General features: G+C 43.7%; 1 long non-coding RNA gene across 1 annotated transcript; it reads left to right on the top strand.

The window, feature by feature from the left end:
• The first annotated feature begins 3,435 nt into the window (after positions 1 to 3,435).
• Positions 3,436 to 17,957, top strand: LOC138954627 (uncharacterized). The gene is made up of 3 exons (XR_011451911.1): positions 3,436 to 4,087; positions 7,046 to 7,146; positions 17,792 to 17,957. It is a non-coding gene; the product is annotated as an uncharacterized lncRNA (long non-coding RNA).
• The last annotated feature ends 1,854 nt before the right edge of the window (positions 17,958 to 19,811 follow it).

Genomic DNA, 19,811 nt, shown 5'->3' with positions numbered 1-19,811 from the left:
GTTGATGGACATTCGATCACAGTCGACCCTCAGCTTCTCTTCCAGAGATTCATAACAGTGGCAAACACAACATACGAGGACAAGAAAGAACTCTTTCAGTTTGAACTGTGCAGCTTCCCCTCAGCCCTGTTTGAATCCCATGAATTTTTGAGACAGCCGAACAAAGCTACCCTGGCGGATGAACTGTGGAAGCTGGTTATTGCCCATGCAGGTTCTCCCAGCTCAAACTTTCCTGCCGACGTACAGTTCGTCATTGACGGAGGCTCTTTGCTTCAAAGGCTGCAAGGATCGTGGACGCGGGGAAACACCTTCCAGAGCATCATAGATGGTTATACACAGTTCGTCAACTCCCGGTACCCACATGCCGTCATTGTCTTTGATGGCTATATGTCTGGGCCATCAACGAAGGACATGACTCACCTGCGGAGGACAAAGGGGCGTAGAGGGGCTGCTGTCCATTTCTCACCGGACATGGTTCTCAGATCCACAAAAGAGCAGTTTCTTGCAAACGCAGAGAACAAACATCGTTTCATCTGTGCACTTGGTACAGCTTTGGAAAAAAACTGCACAGTTATCCATGCCAAAGCAGACGCTGACGTGCAGATAGTCCTCTCAGCAACACACTGCGCCAGAGAAAAAGTCACTGCAGTAATTGCCGAAGACACGGATCTGTTGGTATTGTTAGGCCATCATGCATGTGCAGACGCACATGACATCCTGCTCTTTTCTGACAAACAGGCCGGTAAATCTTCAAAGTTCTGGAACATCAAACAGCTGATTGCAGCTCTTGGCAACGTGCGCCACTTGCTCCTGTTTCTCCACGCCTTTACCGGCAGCGACACAACCTCTAGGCCCTATGGCGTCGGAAAAGCAGCCTCGATGAAGAAACTCAGAAACAACCTACAGTTGCAAACACTTGCTGAAGTGTTCCTCCAAGACAATGCGACCTTAGAGGATATCCTATCAGCAGGTGAAAAGGCGTTAGTGCTGCTCTACAACGGTAGTTCCAGAGAGGGTCTCGATGAACTTCGCTACCGACTCTTCTGTTCAAAGGTAGCTGTTGGAACAACGTTTGTGCAAGTTCACACTCTGCCACCCACCTCAGCAGCTGCCCGATTCCACAGCATGCGAGTGTACTTGCAAGTACAAGAATGGATGGGACTCAAAGTGGCCATGGATTCCACAGACTACGGCTGGAAACTTGAGCATGGCATCCTTGTTCCAGTGACAACAGATCTGCCGGCAGCACCAGCCGATGTGTTAAAGGTGATTCGCTGCACATGCAAAAGTGGTTGTGACACAAAGCGGTGTAGCTGCAGGAAACACGGACTAGAGTGCACATCTGGATGTGGGGAATGTCGCGGTGTTGGCTGCTGCAACTCGCCTCTACCGTCTTTTGAAATCGAGAGTGAAACATCGTAACCATCATGTTTTCCTCAAAAGGTAGGCCTATTGTGTTATGCACTCTTTTCTTCACCTGTAGATGACTTTGAATGAAAGCCGTCCTAGGAAGTATTCTGCTGAAGAAGACAAAGGGATAGGAATAGGTATAGTCATATTAAAGAATGCGTATTTCTTTTATCGTCCGTACGTGAACAACGCATTGCAATGCGTTATTGTTCATTTCATTTTCATTATTTTATTATCCCAGGGCTGGGAAATTCGGGTAGCTTCCTCCAAATGAAAGCTTGCAGCAACAAGAGTGGTGCTAACCAGGTGTGCGCGTGTTAAGGTGTAATCAGCTAACTGCACTAATAGCAGAATGACCAAGGTCTTTTACGTTTTACTGTGGTGACACGGGGGTGGGACATGGATACCGTTTCTTGGTCTGCACATACACTTGACCCTTGTCCGTCCACCGGCTTAATAAAGTGTTCCTTATAGATGATGGTAGGCTAATGAAGCGGCGTAGAGTGGAATTTTGCGGCGTTATTGGCAGAAACAAGGGTTTTTATATGTGACGTAATCAAACCGTCATAAAAAAGTTATGCAGAGGCTGCCAACGGTATAACTCGTTGGGAATGTTGAGACAGGCTATCTAAATGCGTTGCAACAAAAAAACTTTCTGTAACCATTTTTTTTGGGTCTAAGCATAAATCTGGACAGGCTCCCCACGCTATTACGTGTGATTTGAACGATTATTATCTCACGAGTGTCTCTCTCACGTATGTAGGATAAACAATCGTTCGTGTGTGTGCAAGGGCCTTGTAAGAATGGAACGTGGACACCATCCACACACACACAGACATTCCTTTGTGTGACGGTTTTGAACACGTGCTCATAATTATCTTGAATGTAAACTGAATGATAATGACTCCAAATATGTTTTGTTTAACCGGCATTGCAGCGCAAGTATCTGAGGAGAAATCACAAACTTGCGCAAAATGAATAGTTTCATAACTATAAGTCCCTCAAATCCTCTCAGGTCGACCTCTTCAACCTTAGATGAGTCTCTTAAATCTTCATCCTGTTTTGGCATGGGTATATATTCAGTGATTGCAGCGACAAACGTTAGGGTTAAACGGTTTGACAGTAGTGTAGCACCGTGTCATTATGAATCGGATATCTATGTCCGCATAGCTTGCATAATTAAAACAAAACAATTAGAACAAATCATTTTTCTCCTGCCATCCTTGATCCAAATGTGGGGTTGGGCGTTTACAAGGTATATAACCTACACACAGTTTTGACCCAAATTAGCAGGTGGGCGTTTGGTCGATACTTGGCGCTACAATTAAGGTAGTTTGCGGCGGTAGTAGAAGTAGTTTCAGAATGAGAAACGTTCTCTCAGCTATTATCGGGAAAAAAGGGTAAGTTGGAAATTGACCCCCCTTTGTACCCAAAACACTTTTTGCCACTTGGCTCACCAAAAAAATCAACATTATTTTATCAGGGGATTTAGCCCTTCTAGGTTAACCGCTAAGGGAATTACTGAACCAGGTCAAAACCAAATTTAGCAAAAGTATAGTCATTGGGAAGTACTCAACGGGAGTGACTTTGGAGTTGAAGTATAAGCAAGTGAAACAAGCTATGTTTGTTTCAGAAATATCTTTTGTTCGTGCTTCGATCCATATCAAAATTCATGTAGATAGGGATATATGTTTTTGAATACATTTCTATTTTATCAGGCATTTCCAAAACAGCCGTTAAGTATAGATGTAGCACACAAATAGTTGTAGTAGCAGAACTAGTACGAAGTAGCTGTTGTTGTAGCAGGATCAGCAGCAGCAGTAGTAGTAGTAGTTACAATTGCAGGATTCATGATGTGAAGGAGGATAAGGATGAACATGAGGAAGAGCATCGCTTAAGATTGTTGACAGCTATTTGTTATTGTGCAATGTTCACGAAACTGGGAAACTTCGTGATGTTTTGGTGTCGCAGTCTAACGAAAATTGTTCGATGTGTTGATTTTTTTTCTTTAATTTGACAGAAGCAGCTTGTGCATTCGGACAACAGTCCAAGCCGTGGTGGTGATGATGTTCGTAGCTGTAGGTCTACTCATCACTCTGCTGTCAGGCCGCTATCAGCTCAGACTTCAACAACACAACGATGCTCTCACGACAAGCAATCAATCCCACGGTGTAATGGCGAGAAACAGGCAGTCAGGCTCTCCTGAAAACACTATTCGTTCTGACATCAGTGATGAGAAGTACCTTGAATCAACCTTCACTCTTCTGGATGAGGACCAGCCGACATGTTCAGAGAAGACACCCCTCTTAACTGGCAGTAACAACGTCTCTGAAGCAGAAAACGCGCATATTCCTTGCGATGAACGGTGCAAGTCTGGCTCCTCCAAAACCCACGATTTTACTCCCGATGCTGATATACCCCAACATCCGACAGCAGTTGCAAAGAAATGTAAAGACCGTTCGAAGCATGAAGCTGCAAATATCGTGACAGACACTGACACAAACCTTTGGGGATGTGCACCATATGGTTTCAGAATTAAGGTCTTTTGCCTTTTCATTTCAGGTTATCTGTCTAATGGTATACTCATAACGTTCACGTATACTACGTCTGACTTCGTTGGAAAAGCCATCTATGGCGGAAATCCTCATGCGCCTCCTGATTCTGCAAGTTTGGCCAGGTAATAATTTGTAGTGGTGGTACATGCAACGACAAACACAACCCTCCAACATTATATGCATAGATATATATGAACCAACGTTTAAAATACTATTGCATTAACATTTCACTGCATTCAAAAAACACTATTACCACTTAGAAGCAAAATATTGATTCACATACACATATATTTATTTCCTCTTAAAAGCTAAAACCACAACAATGGAATTTAAAAATAAATGCGCTACAACAGAATTACATAAAACTGGAGTCCACTACCGCTCGTAAAACTGTTAAGCATTGTTTGAAGTTATGTTTGTATGTATGTGCAGAAATTAATATGTAAGCGCCTAGGGCTATATCTAGATTAGGCGCATAAAAATGATCACAATAATAATAATAATAATGTGCAAGGGGTAAAAGGGTCAGAAGCAACAACAAAAAACTAAGGTTTATTAACTTGCTAATGTTTAAGATAACGACTCAAACTTGAATATGGAATAACCTTTTTTCTCAAAAACACTCATACGGAAATTACTAAGATTCTGCTGTTCATAGATATTTAAAAATATCAACATTCAAATGATTACTGCCTAAAAAGACTGTTAGAGCTTAAATAGAACACAAAATATCGTTACTTTTCTGATGAATTTAAAACAACCTATGTATCCACTTTCGAAAATAGAGAATACTACATGTCTTGCTGTGGCTTACTAGATTTACATGCTTTTTTAAATATGAAACTGCAAGTGAAAGCGAGCTTTTCAGTATTTGAAAAAGCAACGAGTGTAAATGTTGTACAACGCAGCAAGCAATGTAGTATTCTGTTTATCTTACATACTGTATTTACGTGTATTTTACTCAAAACGTCCCGCACTCGAGGCGTACAAATTGAAGACCTTTCTTTTGGAACCTCGATCTCTTCCAAAACCACGTGCCATATTTCACGTCAAAGCAAAGAAACGTCACTTTAGAAAGTGTAGCGTGACGTGTTAAACAAGGCCACAAAATGATTGTGACAAATGTTGCACTCAAATTAAAGCATTAATTCCCGTGTCATTTCACCCATACTTTATACGCCAGTTAAGGCCGTTCACGTGGCTATCTGAATCACTTTTCGGATTACAGAATTCTTGTACAGGGATCACGTGGCCGTCGCTCTAATAAGGGTAACCTCAAAATCGACTGGACAAACACAGAAGGGCCCAATTAAATATCGCCTAAAAATCACAATAGGCAAAGCAAAATCAATTATCTACCCCGAAAAGGTTGTTTTGTTTACCTAGTTTACGTATTTCGTGTGCTATGCTCTTCCTACTGATGCAGGTGTTGATCGCATGAGCGGTCAAAAACGTTCGTTTTTTCTCGTCATTTTTCATGGGTATGGTGACATAAAGCGATGTATTTCAGCAATGACTTTGTTAATTGCTTTAAAAGTTTTAGAATATTTGACCAACATACTAGAATTACCTAGATTTTCTTAAAGTTATTCACATTCTAAGTAGGGTATTTCTCTTACTATATTAAACATATGAATGCCCCTTAACGCGCTAAATTTGGAACTGTGATGATCTACGGATCCTAGCGAACATCTTCCCATTTTGAAAAAAACCCCATACTCTTCCATTCGAGTCCTAGACAACTACCCGATAGTACCCAATATTGACGGACTGTGTGATGATATCTTCTGCTATGGTCTGTTGAGACAGTGATATCAAAGGTCTCGATTTTGATATCACTGTCGAAACAGACCAATAGCAATTAGAAGATATCGTCACACAGTCAGTCAATGTTAGATATATTGCTAATTCTCTGGACATTTTGTATTTACTGTAAAGAAATTACAAAAGTATTTGTCTCAGTTTTGGCTGTTCCATATCCCTCCCTCTGATTATTATTTCTTTTTGTTCACTCTTTTCTTGTACTTTTCAGTATTTCAAAATGTCTTTTCTTTCAAAAAGTCTTTAGTCACTTGCTCAACTAAATTCTGGGATAATTACATTTTCATATATATTTGTTTGTTTTTAAATGTAGGGGATTTTGTTTTTGAAGTGGGGAAGCAATAAAGAGGTCGTCGATATCAAAACTGATATCGACGGAAATGTCGTCGATATCACTTTTGCACTGAGCTCAGTTTTGCCCAATTGACCAATGGAAATCCACGTAACATATGACATAGCAATAGATGTTAATGACATTTGGCATGTGATCGTGAGTTCCTGCAGATGATATCCCCAGATGTGTTTCTCATCTTTTCGATACATTTCTTTGGTGTCGTCATAACCTGTTTTTTTCAAAAGTTGGTGCCGCACTGTGGTGATGTCATTTTTAATTCAAATTGATTGACATGTTGGTTAAGTAATCTTCGAATCAGTCCGGACTCTGGAATTGCATTTAAGCTTGGAGGCTCAACACTTATTTGATGAGGTTTGTTCATTAAAGTTGTCAATTAAATCGAGTTTTCTGCAGCAGATTTAAAACAAGAAGAGGATTGCATTGCATTCCTCATCAATTTCTGATTCTAAAAGAGAGAGATATATATATATATATATATATATATATATATATATATATATACAACATATAGTTGTAACTATAGACGCTTGGTCTGTGCAACTTGAAAAAGGCCTACGGGCCGAAAATTTGGATTTAAAAAGATGCGACATTCTGGCTTGGTTTTGGACTTGTTATTGTGTTGTATAAATAAGCTTTTTTTTTTTAAGCTTTAAAAGGTGTTCCAGCCTTCATTGTGTCGAGTGGTGCAGAGGAAAAAGAGTTTCTTGAATTCTGTAGATATATATTATAGTTACTCTAAAAATGTCGTCACAGTTACAGAAAAAAAGGTACTACATATGAACTTCACGCGACGTGTAATAAGCATTGCATTGCTCTGTCCAGTTGTGTTTTATATTTTGGATTTTTGCTCTGTTTTTTTATTTTAATTTCGTTTGTTTGTTTTGTTGTTTCAACCTCACTTCAGGTATGAGCACGGTGTGAGATCTGCATCCTTGGGGTACCTCGTGTTATGTGGCTCCTACCTTGTGATGAGTACCATGCATCGTAGGACACTGGCTTTGCTGGGTGAGGCTATTGTTATTATTATTATTGTTATTATTATTTAAGTTATTGAGACATCCCAGTGCACTAAGGGATTTATAGAGCAAATCGAGAAAATTCATTATTGAACGAAGCGCATAGCGCTGAGTTCAATAATTATTTTCGAGATTTGCTCTATCAATCCCTTAGTGCACTGGGATTGTTTCAATAACGATATTGTCAGTACCGCCATAGAAAAAAGAAGATTCCAAACCCACATTTTGCAACGCGCATTTAAATAGGCATAACTGTGTGGTCAGGTCGTGTACAGTAAAGATCTACTTTTGTGTTGGGTGTCTCAAGTGTGTCGTGCTTTCGTCACACGCATTTTAATTTCTGTTGGTAAATTCCAGTGTAGCGTTAATCTGAACAGTGATGATCTTTCAGAGAGACCTCATTTGAACTCGGAGAAAGGGCTGTGCTCTTCATTATTTGCGATTCGAAACCTCCAGTCGAGCTTCGACGGATTGACTGTGCGGAGTGACTCCCCTTGAATTATTCGAAGCGGGACTCGACGGTTCGCACATTTTCAAAACAAATGTGGCATATTTCTCGTGTTGTATCTTCACTCATCGGGGAGTCTGATACTAAATATGAACGGTAAGAATGCTCTGAACCCTACACGTATTATATCCCCATCGTATTTTCGTTCACATTTGCCCAACATGTTCATTTGCTGAGCGGGGTTAATGTCGTCTGCTACTGCTAGGCTACCTGGGCAATCGAACCACTGCAGTCTGCACTGAGTCTGCACGCATGAGGCAGGCTGGTAATAAGTCTTATATATGGTAAGAACGTTTTGAACCTTACACGTTTTCGATTACGATTGTTCTTGCCTTGAAATAATAATTCGGAAACCATTCATTTACTGAACTGATGTAGTCGTATTTCTGTGTAGTCTGCTACAGAGTCGATCGAGTCAGTCTTCAAAACTGGTCTAGCTGGTACGTTATCGGAATAACACTTGTGTTTTCTGTTAGCCGCTGGGAATTGTATACTAACTCATCATTTGGTAATGTGGATGATAAGCTACATGCCACTAACACGGCACATGAGAAGAATCTATGCAAGTCGGCGAAAATTAGATGAAACACAGTGGCTTCTATTTTTAGATCACTGGCACTGGCACAGGCACATGCAATCTGTCAGAAAAAACCCACTTCTGCTTTAATTGAGAAGCAGGGAATTTATGGTCATTTAGTATTGTGGAGAATATAAGCTACATGTCATTAATTAATTCTGAGGATGAGAGCACAGTCTCGCTTAGGCAAAGGGCGGAAGAATACGCTCTGTGGAAAAGTTAGCGCACTCCAAGAGTGCGCTAACAGTTTTAGCGCATCGCCATTAGCCAATCAACTGGTTCACATCAGTCATGTGACACCAGTACTTACTGACAATTATTATTATTATTATTATTATTATTATTATTATTATTATTATTATTATTATTATTTAAGTTATTGAGACATCCCAGTGCACTAAGGGATTTATAGAGCAAATCGAGAAAATTCATTATTGAACGAAGCGCATAGCGCTGAGTTCAATAATTATTTTCGAGATTTGCTCTATAAATCCCTTAGTGCACTGGGATTGTTTCAATAACGATATTGTCAGTACCGCCAGATAAAAAAGAAGATTCCAAACGCACATTTTGCAACGCGCATTTGGATAGGCGTAACTGTGTGGCCAGTCAGGTTTGTGTCGGATCTACTTTTGTGTGGGCTGTCTCAAGTGTGTCGTGCTTTCGTCACACGCAAACTCTTGTTTTAATTTCTGTTGGTAAATTCCAGTGTAGCATGAAGCTAAAAAGTGATGATCTTTCATAGAGACCTCATTTAAACTCGGAGAAAGGACTGTGCTCTTACTCTTAGTTATTTGCGATTCGAAACCTTCATCGAGCTTCGACAGATTGACTGTGCAGAGTTTTGCCCCTTGCCACGGTCGGCGGAAAGCACATTTTCAAAATAAATGTGGCATGTTTCTCGTGTGGTATCTTCACTCATCGGGGAGTCTGGTACTAAATATGAACGGTAAGAATGCTCTGAACCCTACACGTATTATATCCCCATCGTTTTATCGTTCACATTTGCCCAACATGTTAATTTGCTGAGCGGGATTTATGTCTTCTGCTACTGCACTGAGTCTCATTTCAAAACTGAACAAAAATTGCTCGTCACGTTGCACTGAGTCTGCACGCATGAGGCAGGCTGGTAATAAGTCTTATATATGGTAAGAACGTTCTAAACCCTACACGTTTTCGATTCCGATTGTTCTTGCCTTGAAATAATAATTCGGAAAACATTCATTTACTGAACAGATGCAGTCGTATATCAGTGTAGTCTGCTACGTGCTGATCTAGCTGCTACCGTCTCTGCTGCTACACTTGTGTTTTCTGTTAGCTGCTGGGAATTGTATACTAACTCATCATTTGGTCATGTGGACAATAAACTACATGCCACTAACATGGCATAATTATGAGAGGAATCTTCGCAAGTCGAAACTGAAAAATTAGACACAGCGGGTTCTATTTTTAGATCAGTGGCAACTGTGGCACAGGCACATGCAATCTGTCAGAAAAAAACCATCTTCTGCTTTAATTGAGAACAGGGCCGGATTACCGGGGGGGTTATCGGGGTTGCGCAACCCCCCCCCCCCCCCCCCTCTAGCCTAAACATGTACCTCACTTATTTAAAACATTTTTTTATTATTATGTATTTTGTGCCGTTTCATGCAAGGACCGACCATGTTCCTATCTCAGAATATGACCGCCCCATCAGCTTTAGGGGGATTTTCCCCCTGACCCTCACAAGGGGCTCTGCCCCTTGACCCCGCCAGGGGGAACATCCCCCTGGACCACCGCTGGCAACCCCCCTCCTCCTCTTAGCCTAGTCCGGCCCTGGAGAAGCAGGACATTTATGTTGTCTTCTTCTTCTTCTTCTGCGTTCGATGTTGGTGGCCGTGCTAGATCCTCAGACCAGTGGCTGCCAGGAAGTCCGCAGTCTTGCGCAGTTCGTCGGCAGGACCCCAGAGTTTGGCTCCAACACTGGTCTCTTCTTGCCAGAACTTCTGGCGTATTGTCTCTAGATGGGGGCAGTTCTGGAGAATGTGCTCCGGAGTTTGCTCTTCCGAGCCACATTCACAGTGTGCGTCATCCGCAAGGCCCAGTCTCTTGAGGTGTTTCTTCAGTCCACAGTGCCCTGTCCTTAGACGGAAAATGGTGGTTTGGCTTCTCCGGTCTAGTTTGTTGATGGGGTCTTCCTGTGGGTTGTAGTCTCCGTTTCTCTTTTTCCAGTTTTCTTTCTTCTTCCGTTGTAGAAGAGTCTTGGCTTCTTTGTACGAGGTGGAGTTGTGTGGTTGGGGAAGTCTCGCACCTCCTTTTGCCAGCCTGTCCGCTTCTTCATTGCCGGCAATGCCGACATGAGCCGGTATCCACTGGAGCACCACCTTGTTGTGTTGAGACAGGGTGCTGAGGCAGTTGTCGAGTTGCCTGGTGGGGAGGTCAGTGGGGCCAGACAGAAGGGACTGGAGGGCGGACAGGGAGTCAGTGAGGAGGACGATGTTTTGCCGACTGCGGTCTTCCCCTGCTGCGTGCTCTGCTGCAGTGATGAGGGCGTGGAGCTCGGCCCTGTAGTTCGAGCTCAGGTCACCAGCTGGGACGGAGAGGGAGGTGGTGGTCCCGTTTGGGCGACGGATGTAGACGCCACTGCCTCCATTCCTTACGGCGTTCTCTGAGGAGCCGTCTGTGTAGACGTGAGTCCAGGTGCAATGTGGGTAGCGGTCCTGAATCATCTCCATGGCGAGGGCCTTCTGGACATGTGGTGACTGTTCGCCCTTTGCTGTCAGTCCTGGTACATCTGTTCTGACTTCATGGAAGCTCTTGCGTGGGGCCCAGACGTCTGAGACGAGTGTCTCACAGCAGTTGGGGTCAGCTTCCAGAGCTTCAGCATACTCCGTTTGGAGGTCCTTGACCTGATGTTTGAGGCTCTTTCGTTTCAGCCTGTTCTTGGTGCCCTTGTTGAGGTTTTGGTGAAGTGGGTGAGTGGTCAGTCTCTTCATCTTCTCTCCCTGGAGGACAGCTTTGTACTCTCGTCTGTCCTCGAGTGGTTCCAGGTCTGCTGTTTTCTCCATTTCTTGGATGGGTGTACTTTTCATGGCACCGAGGATGATCCTTAGCCCCATGTTCTGGACTTTGTCCAGCTTTCCTTTGTTGGTTTTGGAGGCAGTGGTCCATGTTGAGGAGGCGTATTCCATGACCGGTCTGACAGCGCCTGTGTAGACCTGTTTCAGAATGCCAGAGTTTGCGCCCCACTGGGTTCCTGCCAATTTCTTCATGAGCGAGAGCTTCTTCATCGCTCTTCCTTCTGTCGCTTCAATCTGCGGCTTCCACGTCAGACGTGTGTCCAGGGTGACTCCCAGAAACGTTGGCGTGTCGACCTGTGGGACTGCTTGGTCTTTCAGTTTCAGCAGGACCTTTTCCTTGGAGGTGGAGAGTGAGAAGAGAGTGCTGACCGTCTTGGTAGTGTTCAGCTGTAATGCCCAGTGTTCTGACCAGCTGGACACGCTATTGATGGTGTTCTGGATACGGTGTGTTGCTGTGGAGGTGTGTTCTTCTGCACACCAGACTGCAAAGTCATCCGCATGCAGGGTGTTCGAGACATGTTTTGGCACCGTTGTTGTGATGTCATTTATGTAGACGAGGAAGAGGGTAGGGGAGATCACTCCGCCTTGTGGGACACCCTCTCTCAGCTTCACGAGGTTGCTGGTCGTCCCGTCTACCATCACTCTTGCTGTTCTATTGAAGAGGAAATCACTCAGCCACTTGAACATCTTGCCATGGACGCCCGCATGCAAAAGCTTCAGTAGCAGCCCTTCCTTCCAGACTGTGTCGAAGGCCCGGGACAGATCAAAGAACACTGCCAGGACCTTCTTTTTCTCTTGGAAGGCATCTTCAATCTCCTGCGTCAAGAGGGCAAGCTGGTCTTCGGTGCTGCGATGTTGCCGGTAGCCTGTTTGGGTGGGTGCAAGGAAAGATCTGGACTCAAGAAGCGACAACAGTCTCTTGTTCACGATCCTTTCCAGAAGCTTTCCAACGCAACTGAGTAGGCTGATGGGTCGATAGCTGGATGGGTCACGCTTATCCTTTCCTTTCTTCGGGATGGGTCTTATAAGGGCGACTTTCCAACTCGTAGGCACAGTGCCTGTCGACCAGCTCTGGTTGTAGATGGACAGAAGGAATCGCTTTGCACCAGGGCCGAGGTGCTTCAACATGTCGTTGGAGATGCCATCAGGGCCTGGGGCCTTCTTCTGCTTCAGCTTTCTCAGTGCTTCTTCCAGCTCACGGAGGATCAGACGTTCGGTCATGCATGGGTCCAAATCAGTACTTGCTGTGTTGTGAAGTGCAGCTCGAGTCTGGCTTCTGACATCCTTCAGTCTGTCAGCAGGGACCGTCACTGTACTATCTGCCTCAAAAGCTTTGGCGAAGACATTTGCGGCTGTTTTGCCTGTGACATCTCCGGTGTTAGTGTGAAGGGTGACCTTCCTCCTCCCAGAGTTGTCCTCGTTCAGTGTCTTGGTCAGCTGCCATAGCTTTTGAGTGTCTTTCTCCATGTTTAAGGAGGCCGTTTTTTCTCTCCAGCTGTTCTGGGTTTGGCGCTGCTTTTCTTCGTCAAAGTCTGTCCTTATCTGCGAGTGTCGCGCCACATTTTCAGGTGTGGGGTCCTTCTCCATGTTTTCTCTCGCTTCGCTCAGCTTCTTGTGCAACTCTTCCAGGGCGTTGTTCCAGTACGGTTTGTAGTCACGCCGCCTGCCTCTTGGAATGGACTTTTTCGCTGCCTGGAGTATGGCGGAGTTGAACATGGAGGCGTTCCTGTCGACACTGTGCCTATCGAAGGTGATGGACTTTGTGTAGAGGTCAGTGAGTTGGCTGAAGAGCATCCAGTTGGCTTTCTTGTAGTTCCAACTGGGCGGCAGTTTCCCTGTGCTGGGGATGACCTGCTTGGCAATGGTCAGGATTGTGGGTCTGTGGTCGCTGCCTCCAAGTTGCTCGCTGACCTCTCTCTTCGTGATCTTGTGCACGTTGTCAGTGGCTATGGCAAGATCAGGTGTGCTGGTCTTCTTCCACACTCTGGAATAGAAGGTTGGGGGATCATCAGGCTTGTTGACAAGGACCAGCTGGTTTTCGATGAGCCAGTCTTCCACTTCTTCGCCTTTTGCATCCAGACTTGGATAACCCCAGCTGGGGGAGTGGCTGTTGAAGTCGCCAACTACAATCCAGTCTTCAGTGCCAGGTCGAAGACAGTGAAGTTGCATCATCTTGTTGGGCGGACTGTAGAGGTTGCAAATGGTCAGGTTTCTTTCTGGGAGAATGAGCTTCACGGTGATGAATTCCATGTCAGCATCTTCTGATCTTTGCACCTCTATGGAAGACAGGTTGGTTTTTACCAGAGTTAGGACTCCACCTTTTGGTCTGTTTTCCCGGTCAAATCGATGTGTTTCATATCCTCTTACAGAGAATCTATGGGAGCTGTTGAGATGGGTCTCTTGGATGCAACATATGTCTATTTGTTGTGACTTGAGGAACTGTTGCAGTTCAAGTTTCTTCTGTCGCACCCCTTCTGCATTCCAATGCATGATGCGAAGTTGTTGACCGGTAGCTCTATTCTGCCCTCCCCCGGTCAAAGGAAGAGGGTCAGAACCGCAGTCAGTCGCTGAAGTTGGACCTCCTTGAGGCTGGAGGCCCGGCGCCGTCCTACCCTGGCTGCGGGACACCAGGACGACACCACATCGATCCAAGGATAATTGTACGGCCATATTATCGTGGGAGCGTAGACAGCCGATTTTCTCCCCACGCCAAGTTGGCTGCTGTCTTCCGTCTTCGGTGGTTGAGGTTCTTACTCAGGGTTGCCTCCTCCCCAAGAGTAGCTGCCTTGCTGGGCTGTCGAGTCCACTCTACCCGGGTTTGACGTCGAAGTTTTCCTTCTTGTAGCCTTTGCCTTTCCCAAGGCGCACACAAGGCAGTGCGGGTTTTGAAATCGGAGTTGTCCTTCTCCTAGATGAGCGACCATCCAAGGTTAACGAGCCCCATCTGCCCGAAGCAGCTGGTTTTAAGGCGCCAGTGACCCGCCTGCATCCCTTCTCCTGTTAGTCGAAGACAGGGCCCGCCACGTGAAGGCCAGGAGCTGGATTTGACTGTCAGAGGTGTTTGGAGACACGAAGCCATTTGGAGCATTTCTTGGGAAGTAGGCGTTTATCTCTACTTCCACCCCGGCATAACAGTCCTTGGGCCCCATTTATGGTCTTAATCATTGGTATTGTGGAGAATATAAGCTACATGTCATTTATTAATTCTGAGGATGAGAGTACACTCTCACTTAGGCAAAGGGCGGAAGAATACGCTCTGTGGAAAAGTTAGCGCACTCTAAGAGTGCGCTAACAGTTTTAGCGCATCGCCATTAGCCAATCAACTGGTTCACATCAGTCATGTGACACCAGTACTTACTGACAATTATTATTATTATTATTATTATTATTATTATTATTATTATTATTATTATTTAAGTTATTGAGACATCCCAGTGCACTAAGGGATTTATAGAGCAAATCGAGAAAATTCATTATTGAACGAAGCGCATAGCGCTGAGTTCAATAATTATTTTCGAGATTTGCTCTATAAATCCCTTAGTGCACTGGGATTGTTTTAATAACGATATTGTCAGTACCGCCATAGAAAAAAGAAGATTCCAAACGCACATTTTGCTACGCGCATTTGAATAGGCATAACTGTGTGGTCAGGTCGTGTACAGTAAGATCTACTTTTGTGTGGGCCGGTGTCTCAAGTGTGTCGTGCTTTCGTCTCACGCATTTTGATTTCTGTTGGTAAATTCCAGTGTAGCGTTAAGCTGAACAGTGATGATCTTTCAGAGATACCTCATTTGAACTCGGAGAAAGGACTGTGCTCTTCATTATTTGCAATTCGAAACCTTCAGTCGAGCTTCGATGGATTGACTGTGCGGAGTGACTCCCCTTGAATTGACTACCCCACGAAGGACTCGACGGTTCGCACATTTTCAAAATAAATGTGGCATATTTCTCGTGTTGTATCTTCACTCATCGGGGAGTCTGATACGGTAAGAATGCTCTGAACCCTACACGTATTATATCCCCATCGTTTTTTCGTTCACATTTGCCCAACATGTTAATTTGCTGAGCGGGGTTTATGTCGTCTGCTAGGCAAGAACAATCGAACCCACTGCAGTCTGCACTGTCACTGAGTCTGCACGAATGAGCCAGGTAGGCTGGTAATAAGTCTTATAATTATATGGTAAGAACGTTCTGAACCCTACACGTTTTCGATTACGATTGTTCTTGCCTTGAAATAATAATTCGGAAACCATTCATTTACTGAACTGATGCAGTCGTATTTCAGTGTAGTCTGCTACGTATGACAGAGTCGATCGAATCAGTCTTCCAAATGCTGTGTACGTTATCGGAATAACACTTGTGTTTTCTGTTAGCCGCTGGGAATTGTATGCTAACTCATCATTTGGAAATGTGGATGATAAGCTACATGCCACTAACACGGCATATTATGAGAAGAATCTATGCAAGTCGGCGAAAATGAGATGAAACACAGCGGCTTCTATTTTTAGATCTGTGGCACAGGCACATGCAATCTGTCAGAAAAAAAACCCACTTCTGCTTTAATTGAGAAGCAGGGAATTTATGGTCATTTGGTATTGTGGAGAATATAAGCTACATGTCATTAATTAATTCTGAGGATGAGAGTACAGTCTCGCTTTGGCAAAGGGCGTAAGAATACGCTCTGTGGAAAAGTTAGCGCACTCCAAGAGTGCGCTAACAGATTTAAGCGCATCGCCATTAGACAATCAACATCAGTCCTGTGACACCAGTACTTACTGACAATTATTATTATTATTATTATTATTATTTAAGTTATTGAGACATCCCAGTGCACTAAGGGATTTATAGAGCAAATCGAGAAAATTCATTATTGAACGAAGCGCATAGCGCTGAGTTCAATAATTATTTTCGAGATTTGCTCTATAAATCCCTTAGTGCACTGGGATTGTTTCAATAACGATATTGTCAGTACCGCCATAGAAAAAAGAAGATTCCAAACGCACATTTTGCAACGCGCATTTAAATAGGCATAACTGTGTGGTCAGGTCGTGTACAGTAAAGATCTACTTTTGTGTGGGGTGTCTCAAGTGTGTCGTGCTTTCGTCACACGCATTTTAATTTCTGTTGGTAAATTCCAGTGTAGCGTTAATCTGAACAGTGATGATCTTTCAGAGAGACCTCATTTGAACTCGGAGAAAGGACTGTGCTCTTCATTATTTGCGATTCGAAACCTCCAGTCGAGCTTCGACGGATTGACTGTGCGGAGTGACTCCCCTTGAATTGACTCAAAGCGGGACTCGACGGTTCGCACATTTTCAAAACAAATGTGGCATATTTCTCGTGTTGTATCTTCACTCATCGGGGAGTCTGATACTAAATATGAACGGTAAGAATGCTCTGAACCCTACACGTATTATATCCCCATCGTTTTTTCGTTCACATTTGCCCAACATGTTAATTTGCTGAGCGGGGTTAATGTCGTCTGCTACTGTGCTAGGCTACCTGTATTTCTGTGTAGTCTGCTACAGAGTCGATCGAGTCAGTCTTCCAAACTGGTCTAGCTGGTACGTTATCGGAATAACACTTGTGTTTTCTGTTAGCCGCTGGGAATTGTATACTAACTCATCATTTGGTAATGTGGATGATAAGCTACATACATGCCACTAACACGGCATATGAGAAGAATCTATGCAAGTCGGCGAAAATTAGATGAAACACAGCGGCTTCTATTTTTAGATCACTGGCACTGGCACAGGCACATGCAATCTGTCAGAAAAAACCCACTTCTGCTTTAATTGAGAAGCAGGGAATTTATGGTCATTTGGTATTGTGGAGAATATAAGCTACATGTCATTAATTAATTCTGAGGATGAGAGCACAGTCTCGCTTAGGCAAAGGGCGGAAGAATACGCTCTGTGGAAAAGTTAGCGCACTCCAAGAGTGCGCTAACAGTTTTAGCGCATCGCCATTAGCCAATCAACTGGTTCACATCAGTCATGTGACACCAGTACTTACTGACAATTATTATTATTGTCCACCTTTTTGATCTTCTTGATCCGTCTATATATCTGTTTGTGTGTGTGTGTCTGTCTGTGTGTCTGTCTGCTGTCTGTCTGTCTGTATGCATGTATGTATGTATGTATGTATGTATGTATGTATGTATGTATGTATGTATGTATGTATGTATGTATGTATGTATGTATGTATGTATGTATGTATGTATGTATGTATGTATGTATGTATGAATGTATGTATGTATGTATGTATGTATGTATGTATGTATGTATGTCTATATACATATGTCGCCCCCTGCCCTCAGTTACATAGTAAACCCAAGTGAAAGATACGGGACAGTTATCACATCGGTAGTCTCCCTCACACAAATATGATACATTAGAATACTGTGCAGGGAGGTCTAGGTATATTCTTTCCATTGATTTCGGCTCCTCTTTCTTTCAACTTTCCTATTCAAAGAAAGCTTCCCGTGCAGGTTATCGCGTAGAGTTCGTTCTGATCAACATGCTGTTGGCGATAAGTCTGTTGACCCTTGCACTGACCGCCAGACTGGAAGTCTTCTTTGTCGCCTGCGTGGTGGCCGGCTGTCACAGAGCATGCAACTATTTGGTCCCGTATGCCGTCATGAATGACGTTATACAATCTGCGGTGAGTTTGCAAACGTGTAAAAAAAAAAACCCACGCAAATATAAAGACGTCATGGAATAAATTGTCGAGTTGGATTGAATAAAACAAATACAGAAAATAAACTTATGTGACAATGTATTTTCTGTGTTATAAGTGTTTGTCTGTCCACTGAAAAGACCCCTGGGTCGAAGGTCAGTGAACGTAACTTTTTGTTTTGTCATTATTGAACGTGTCAATAACATATCCTTCTTGTTTTTAATTCTGAATTGTTGAACGTTGGCAGTCTATTTTTTTCTTATTTATGACAAACAAATAGCCCACGGACCCTTTTACTGGGCTATTTCTAAAACACACACACACACACACACACACACACACGACAGGCTACAAGCTACTCAAAAATATGTATTTGAATAAACTATTTGGGCCGAGATTGTATAATCCAACCCTTTTGCTATCGGTGATTTCTTGTCAACCCACGTTTGGAACTTTCCTCCAATTATCATCTCCATAACTGTTGTGGCTTGATTTACAACACAGGAACTCTGTGTGATTGTGTGTGTGTGTGTGTGTGTGTGTGTGTGTGTGTCTGTCTGTCTGTATGTGCGGGTGTGTGCATGTGCGTGTGTGTGTGTGCGTGCGTGCGTGTGTTTGTGTGTGTGTGTCTGTTTCTTTGTCTGTCTGTGTGTGCGGGCGTGGGTGTGTGTGTGTGTGTGTGTGTGTGTGTGTGTGCAGGCGGCACAATCTGCAGACGGGAAAGCGAAGGAAGGACTGGGCATGTCTCTGGTCAGTGCCTGCGTTCCTCTCGCTTACTGCACAGTCTTTTTCATAGTGGGGCCACTGGAGGACCTCACTGGCATGGTGTCCGCACCGCTGTGGCTGGGAACAGGACTTGGCTGTCTGTCTTCGGCATCCTTCCTCTTGCTGGGAAAGGTGTAGGACACGATCAGTTCTATCCCTCATAGAAACGTTCCTAATATTTAGATTGACAGCAACTGTGAAGCTACCACTGCCACTAAGGCTGAGTTAAGTGCAATATGTCTTGATGATGTCATTCAGACATACGAAATGCGATTACTGTGTCATTTTCCCTGACATGTGACATGTTTGATTATCTACATTGTTTGCGTTCAGGATTTATGCTTAAACCTTTATCCTTTCAGTCATCCGTTTGCATCTTTGTTTAAGTTTGATTGTGTTTCGATGCAAATCAGTGTGCATGAAAACGCTTTGGGCGTTTTAACATTTAAAGTAAACGCCCAGTACTCTAAAAACATCAATCATTCTGTGCTGCGTATTCTGTCATACGTTTACCTGATGAATCCCACCAAGTGAACTTTATTAACCTTTGCCGTGCTTCCTGGGTTCACCTGTACCCAGAGACACACTAAAATCATTGTAACTCTGGAACCATTAAAGGTATCGTTTTGAAATTTTAAGTATCTCTCACACACCTAATTTGCTCTCTGTCTGCAAATTTTTAGTGTGTGCATGACAAAACATTAAAATTGATTGATTATGTTAATTAACATAAACACTACCGATTGCGCGGGTTCACGCAAACCCATACTTTTAAAGAGTAGTAGTGATTGTAACTATCCCTCTGCCGACGGCGCGGGTTCTGCTACACCCATAATTACCAAAGCGGCGGAACAATGTCTGTCTGCCGGTTTGTCTCCAAGAGACTGTCTGTCTCTCTGTCTGTCTGTCCGTATCTCTCTGTCTGTATGTCTGTTGTCAGTTGCTCTGTCTGTCTGTCTGTCTGTCTATCTGTCTATCCGTCTATCTGTCTATCCGTCTATCTGACTGTCTGTCTATCTGACTGTTTGTCTCTCTCTCTCTCTCTGTCTCTCTCTCTCTCTTTCTTT

The sequence above is a fragment of the Littorina saxatilis genome, unplaced genomic scaffold (genome assembly GCF_037325665.1).
Source record: "Littorina saxatilis isolate snail1 unplaced genomic scaffold, US_GU_Lsax_2.0 scaffold_485, whole genome shotgun sequence".
Classification (NCBI taxonomy): Eukaryota; Metazoa; Mollusca; class Gastropoda; order Littorinimorpha; family Littorinidae; genus Littorina; species Littorina saxatilis.
This window is presented reverse-complemented; position numbering and strand designations above follow the sequence as displayed.